General features: G+C 40.8%; 1 long non-coding RNA gene across 1 annotated transcript; it reads right to left on the reverse strand.

Moving 5' to 3' along the window:
- Positions 1-1013: 1013 nt before the first annotated feature.
- On the reverse strand, positions 1014-2168 carry LOC124259824. The gene is made up of 3 exons (XR_006893933.1): positions 2098-2168; positions 1626-1694; positions 1014-1065 (listed from the first exon to the last, which is right to left on the reverse strand). It is a non-coding gene; the product is annotated as an uncharacterized LOC124259824 (long non-coding RNA).
- Positions 2169-7932: the final 5764 nt, after the last annotated feature.

Below are 7932 nucleotides of genomic sequence, written 5' to 3' on the forward strand. Positions count from 1 at the left end.
GGGATGCTGGGCGTCATGATTCGGCTCGCCACAGACAGTGCAGAAGATATATCTGATGGAACCCGTTTCCTCTGCAATATCATGTCCTCTGCACATACCTGTTTCTTCATCGTCCTCCTTATCGTTGATAGCGGGTTCTGTTGACTTTTTGTCATCACCGATATAGCATTCTTTTGTCTGACCATTGATGATAGAGGAGCTTCCTTTATATAGGTTTTAGTGTTCGTGATTGAATTATTCAAACAATAACATTTCACACGTTTCTCGTTCCTTGGGGATTTTTTTAATAGTACTATAAAGTGTATTAGAATACAGTTTTAAACAAACAAACAAACGAAAAATAACATTGTACTTACCAGTCAAGTCTCAGGCGTTGCTACGAAAAATGCGTGATACGAAAGGTTCCTTCCGCTCGGTCTAAAACCACGACGATATACAGGTGCCTTTTATATATATTTTCTTCTCCACTGGATAATAAATGACATAACGCACGTCAATCTCTCGCCGTCGTTGGCAGCTACGCGATCACGGAAACAATGGAAATATCGAGGTTATACGACGTCACGTGACTCGATGCACCGCATAAAACCGGAAGCTACGTCAGAGCACCGCCGAAAGTGGTGTTAGCACCACCGGAAGCGGTGTTCTGTTTATTCTTTTATCTCTACTATTGCCAATCCGTTTCGGTATAATAGTAAATATATGGTACCGTGTTCTTCTAGCGTGGTGAAACCGGAAGTAATAGTAATTAAGAGAACAGCCCAACACTGGTAAAGAGTCACATTGAAGACATGGTGTGTGTAGTTTTTATACGGTAAGGCTTGAATGGAATATAGCTAAAGCTTGCTGTTTTCCATATATTAAGCCACTGCCAACTGCCATGCTAATTTGAATATCTGACGCATGTGTAGACGTGTGGCTCAGATGAGGAAAACACCCGTCAACACGTGCACGCTAGCAGGACAACGAACACAAAATGGCATCATGTGGGAACACATTCATTGTTTTCCTACCAGCACCCAACGCGAGCCCTTGTCCAACCAGAACGATGCACATGTAGAAAATCTGTAAATAGCAATAAGGAGAAATGCATTCTGTAACTCTAAGAATAAAGATAAGGGTTTCAAGCCTTGAATATATATTATACATATTATTATGTATATTACATATACAAACTGTCAAACGTGTATACACTTATTTGTAGAATCATGTTAATATCATCAGAGGTTACGTTTATTGCGAATTGTGCCCTTACTAAACCTTCCACGCTTCATTACGGAGAAGTTCGACTCTTCCATTAGTCTGGCCTAATGAAAGCCCCAAGTAAAACAACTGGTAGATATTTGTCACGTTGTGGTAACCCAAGGGTACGGGTTTCGTTCTGTAAAAAATGGTCACAACGTGATCAGTACGAGATACAACACAGAGGTTGGTGGCGCTCCCATAGTCTGTAAATACTCAAGTCTGGACCAGTAAACAACATCATGAGCATTGATGTACTCGAATGGGTTTCGATGACATGGGTCAAGCAAGTCATCAAGCCTGACCACCCAATTCCGTTAGTCACCTCTTAGGACAAGCATGGGTTGCTGAAGACCAAAACTAGGGTCATCACGGGTACTTACAGTCTGTACACACGACGCTGACGTCGCGATCAGGCGGAGAGCTTTGGATTGGAAGCGACCCTCGAGATACTACAAGGGAGATATATGGTCTGTTCATACATTTTGTCTGAATAGAAAAGTAAACTGCATAACATAATTGACAATATCAACAAAAATTATCTATCCAAGCGATGAGCATGTGGCATAATTCACTACTGACATACACTCGTGAAGCAATCGCCTTCTTGTAGCTAACTAAACATAGCAGCGTGACTGAAGCTTTGCCCCAGGGGTTGCACACAGAAAGTCAAGATAAAAAAGTGCGATAAAGCACTATGTATTTTGAAATTCGGGGTAATAAAGTGAGATAAAGCATATCCCTTTTGAAAATCAGGGAAATAAGTGAGATAATGCATATCCCTTTTGAAATTCAGGGTAATAAAGTGAGATAAAACATATCCCATTTCACAAAATATATAATATGCTTTCCTACCTGAAATGGGCTTGAGATATTCAGATTCTTCAAAACGGTCAACAGGAGGAACATTTCCAGAAGCTGTCCCGTGGAGAAGGCTATGTCACTGAGAATCCACATGATGCCATGACTATACGCCTCTGCCGACACTCCCAACATGGTGATGGTCGACGTGAACGTTGCAATCAACGACAGTGCGACAGGGAAGAAAGTCATTGAGCGTCCAGCCAGCAGGTACTCGTCCAGTTTACCATGCCTGCCGACTATGGCGTGGTATATACCGATGCTCACCGAGACGGCCACCATAACACCAAACACTGCGTAGTCCCATTTCCCAAACGTGTGAGACTCCATCGACGCTGTGAATAATAACATGTATTTCAATGGTTCTGTAATATAACTGTCACATCGGGTTCGTCAGCGCGTTTTAGTAGAAACACATGGCGAAGTGATACCCATGACTGAGCTGCACTATTAACGAGCGTGCCTTTCGTGACATTCACTTGATGTCTGTTTAAAAGGTTCAAATATCGGGTCTATGGCTCAGGGCAATATTTATGTTAGACAGACAGGTGTGTTCACACAGACATGAACCGGTAGGTCCCTAATTTTAGTGCACACTTGTATGAGTTATCCGACGGATCATAGCTGCACAAATTTCATTATCTATACTTTCAAAAAAGATGATTACAATGTATTAATGATTCCCGGTGTAAATTACTGTTGTAAATGTGTAAACATGCCGACAAAATTATAAAATCACAAAGCTGCTTATCAAAAGGAGGTGGCCCAGGCAAAGTGATATTAACAAAACGTGAGCAAATCTCCACGGTGACGAAATTAAATTTCCTGATTAGTGGTACATCTCCGGAAATTACCTGCCACGCCTCAGACTAAACAGTAAATACAGCAGAGTGATATACAGCTAATGAAGTGATAATTAGATTTACAGGAAGCTAGAGATGTGCATGTATATACAACGAATCCATGAGGACAGGTCAAACAGACGTTATAAAAACAATGATGATACGTAGATGTGATATATAGAGTGTGATATAAAGCTATTTAAGTGACAATAGAGGCGGCTTTTGTGATAAAGTATAGCTGTCATAACGCCGACGGGCCGACGGAGCATGCACGCCAGATCATAGATTTGATCCGGTATCAGCAAAATATAACGGCGCGCAGAGCCCGACTATCAGGTGTGACTCGAATGCACATTAAACCTTGGCAGAACCGCATTTTCAAGGGCTTTCCGATACACTAACATTATAAATAATAACACTACAGGTATTGCTGTTATGGTTAGATTCCAAACGCTTGTACTTTTAGTTCTTCTGTCAAGCATGTTCATTCCTGTATTGCTCAACTATCTAATGTTGCACAACAACATATTACATATTCCCAGAATCCCCATGAATGATCTTGCAAATGCACTATATATGTAAATATTAACACCGCCGGTATAGCCGGCGTACAGATTCATCTAAATTCCGCCAATCTATATCACGTCCTATATATTTTGCAGTTCGCACATTAACACTTATATAGCTCCACCACTGAATGTGCAACATGTGCGTATTATACATTGTCTAAAACACGCCTTTAATAGGCTTTCAAACGCGCTATAGAAATGTATATTCTGAGGTGATGTGTAAGAATAGTAGCCGTTATATCATGACTGCGCGATGTTGGCGAAAATTGCTATATCACAGAAGAATTAAACTTCAGTAAAATTACACAAAACATCACGTCGGAGTTTCAATCTGGACTGGTTACCAGGGGCAGCACAATATTCAGGTTTGCATATTTGGAGAGAGCGTTTCCCCAGGTTTCCAAGAACGTATAACATGCATAGATATGGCAAAGCAGAAGGCTTGAAAAATGCCATGGCGCAGGCGACTTCCACCGGAGGCTGGGTGGAACAAATTTCTTCCTCCGGGGCCTACGTGGAAGAAGAACGCACAGCTTAAAATCACAGAAACCTTAATTGCTCGGCTATGAAGTTGCGTAAAAACAAACGGAAACATTCTCCGTGTAGCTACAGGACACAGCTATCCAACGACGCGCGGCATGCGCGTGTAAGGCGATTTATGCAGCCCCCAAGGGAGCCGTGCTGAAATAGGTGATACAATCTGGGAGGGTAATTACACATGATCCGCAAGTCAAGGAACCCATATTCTCAGATCATTCCATGGTGACTCTCACTTTAAACCTTGAGCGACACAGTACGAAACAACGTGAAGTACAAATCAGGAACATGAAAAGCATCGACCTTGGGCAATTTAAGAAAGACCTTCTAGAGTCCCTTCTTGTTTCTGATCCTCCTAATGATGCAGAGGAGCTGGTAGACCTGTTTAACGCCACGCTCACAGCTTCACTGGACAAACATGCCCCGGTAAAACTGAAGAAGGTGGTACGCAAGGGAGCTATTTGAGATACATATAACTATAAGTATAAATAGGTATGTAACAAAACATACTATAACTGCTATATTCTGCTGCACGGAGCAATGTCACCAAGTGTATCAAAAAGGCTAGGTCAAAGCATATACATACTAATAGTGAGATTGAGGTATACTCCAAAAACCCTAAACATCTGATTTCAACATTGTTTAAGCTCTTAGGGAAAACAAATAACGTGTCTTTCAAACCACTGACGAGGGCTTCAACACATACTTCATGGAGAAAATCGCCAAGTTACGTCACCTATGCGCTGTGTGAGGATATCTCATCAAATGGATTTACTGGTCAGAGGCTAGTGTCTTTTGATCCTGTCTGTGATGTTGATATTAAAATGATCAATATATCCTCCAAGATTACATGCTGTCACTTGGATCCTGTACCCACAAGTTCTTCGTGACAATTCTGGACACTCTTCTTCCCACAGTCACCAGCTATCGTCAACAAAAATTTGGAAACAGACAAATTTCCCTCCTGCTTCAAAATCGCTTCTTATAAAGAAGCCTTCACTAGATTCTGAACAGTATTCCAACTACCGACCGGTTTCAAGCTTATCTTTGCTGCAGAAAGTTGTGAAACACCAGTTAACTCGACACCTTATCAAATTTCAGTTAATGGATAAGCCTCAATCTGCGTACAGAAACAGCTTTGAATTGTGTGTTGGACAAGGTCATTAGTGCTGTCGACTATAATAACGCTGTCATGCTTGTTATGGTGGACATTTCGTCTGCCTTTGATACCATTGACCATGACAAGTTAATGGATCGACTGCATACTGAATTTGATATCTCTGGAACTGCTCTGAAAGGATTCCTCACAATGGCTCCAATCATCTCCCTCAGTGCTCAAATGCGGCGTACCCCAGGGTTCCGTGTTGGGACCAGTCCTCTTCACGATGTATACCAAATCCTTGGGTCACCTTATATCACAGTGCCGGGTCATTAGCCACTTCTATGCTTACAATTCGCAATTGTTTGACAAATTGGATCTGTCAGAGACTAACCAAGCCTGCACCATACACAACTGAGTTGTGCCTCAGTGACGTCAAGTCCTGGATGACAGCAAATATGGTGAAAATAAATGTGTCACTTTGATCATCTTCAGATTGGGGACTCTTTGATCCCTTTGTCCACTGCTGTGAACAATCTGGGATACTACTTGGATAGCAGTCTCTCCATGAAAATATAAATCAGCTGTGCAAAACTATTCACTATCCACTCCGTAACATACCCAGCATATCCAACTGACCCACCACTGCTCTGCTTATTCGCTCCCTCATTCTGTCAATATTGGACTTATTGCAACAGTCTTTTTGCACGTGCCTCTAAAACCCAGATAAAGCACCTTCAATCTCTCCAAAATAAAGCTGCCCGTCTTGTTACCCGTTCTAAACCCACCTGTGACGTAGATTTCGTTTTGGATTCCTGCACTGGTTACGGATCCATGAAAGAATTGATTTCAATGTACTCATTCTCACTTACCATTGTGTTAACTCAACGACTCCCTCATACCTTTCTGATCTTCTCACACCATTCACTCCTGCTCGTGTCCTCAGATCCAGTAACCAACACCTGCAGGATCCTCCACCTTTCAACCTTAAGACATTTGGTGCCCGCTCTTTTGCTTCAGTTACAATCACACTATGGACCCGTGAAGGTCCGGGTTAGAATTGATCTTCAGTAACCCATGCTTGTCGTAAGTGGCGACAAACGGGATCGGGTGGTCACACAAGAAAAAAATGGTGATTTCCAAAAAATTTCCAATTTGGAAATATCATATTTCCAAATATTTCCAAAATTGGAAATATCATATTTCCAAGGCTTGGAAATCTTTGGAAATTTAGGAAGGATTTTACTACCACTTCTTTCCATTTCTTCTCAATCCAAGGATCCCCATGAGTGTGTAGACTATTTCACGCATCTTTTGTTCTGTTCGAGTTCTTATTGTTGATATACATAATGCATCTTGCATGTGACATATTTATTCATGAGAACTGCAGGGATAGGCCGTATTTTGATATTATCCATTTGTGCTTTATATTAATGTAATTGCATCTGACGCGTGAAGAGATACATTTTTGAAAGTTGGGATCATGTTTAAAGTAAGTGTTTTCGATTCGCCGTCCTATGCGATCAACTGGGAACCAATTCTATATAATAGTATAACTTCACTCATCTGCATCCTTCTTCTTCTAAGTGTCAAAAACTGATTTTGACTGTCATATTTGCCCCCTACTATGGCTAGCATGTTCTAAAATACTGTTTTAAGTGTATGTTTTACTGTTAATCACAGAAGCGCAAATAATGTTTCCCTTGTCACTGTTTGTATAAACACAAATTGCATAGACCTACGTTACATCATGGATTAAATAAAAGTTTACCGGACTCACTCACTGACTGGGCAGGGTTTATTACATGTCATAAAAGTGAACCCTTGCCAGGGAATAATAGACATATCGTTGTACAATACATTCTCTTATTGGTACCATCTAATTAACACCTGTCACAAGGGATGGGCCGTTTGGGTTTATGGTCAGAGATGGTGTTATGCAATTGATGTATTCACGAAATATCATGAACTTGTTAATAGATAATTGCTTATGGTGTCCACACACGGGCGGAAAATTACTTTAGAAATGTACAGTTTAATGTTTCCCATTTTTCATCTCCTGATGAATACATCGAGTATCACAATAGTTATATCACAGAATGTCTACATGCTGCAACTATACTTGCAATTCCTACTTCAAAATTCCAAGCACAATTAAAGCCATACTGGAGGAAGTATGAACTTAAAGAACATCATGACCAGATGCGTAATTGCCGCAAAATTTGGATTTCTAACGGCAAAATCCACAGTTCAGATGACAATTTTTTATTGAATATAAACAAGCCAAACGTGCATTTCGAAGAAACCACCGTTCAGCTAAGCAACGTTACAGAAATGAAACATTTGATGAAATCTACCAAGCAGCTGAGGTAGACATCCAAGAATACTTTAGAGTTACAAAATAGTTAAAACGTAAAAGAAAGCAAACACAGTCTCTAAGTTATAACGGTGACTCCTGTAACACGCAGGAAGGTGTATGTAATCTCTTTGCCAGGTACTTCAGAGACTTGTCTGTACCCCAGAATGCTTTGATACTGGATTTACAGAGCACGTTGCTAAGTTTGTAAAAGATGTTGTATATAACCCTGCAAATGACGACAGTGATTCAGTCATTCTCTCCCCGTTTACTAAAGATGAGGTACTTGATACCGTGAAACGTCTTAAAAACAACAAATCTCCAGGCCCAGATGGTATTTCAAACGAGCATGTTAAGTATGCTGGTCGGTCTCCTATTGACCATATTGTATTACTATTTAATGCCATTGTATCGTTTGAATATGTA

The sequence above is a fragment of the Haliotis rubra genome, unplaced genomic scaffold, assembly GCF_003918875.1.
Source record: "Haliotis rubra isolate DU_JTF1 unplaced genomic scaffold, ASM391887v1 Scf739, whole genome shotgun sequence".
NCBI lineage: Eukaryota > Metazoa > Mollusca > Gastropoda > Lepetellida > Haliotidae > Haliotis > Haliotis rubra.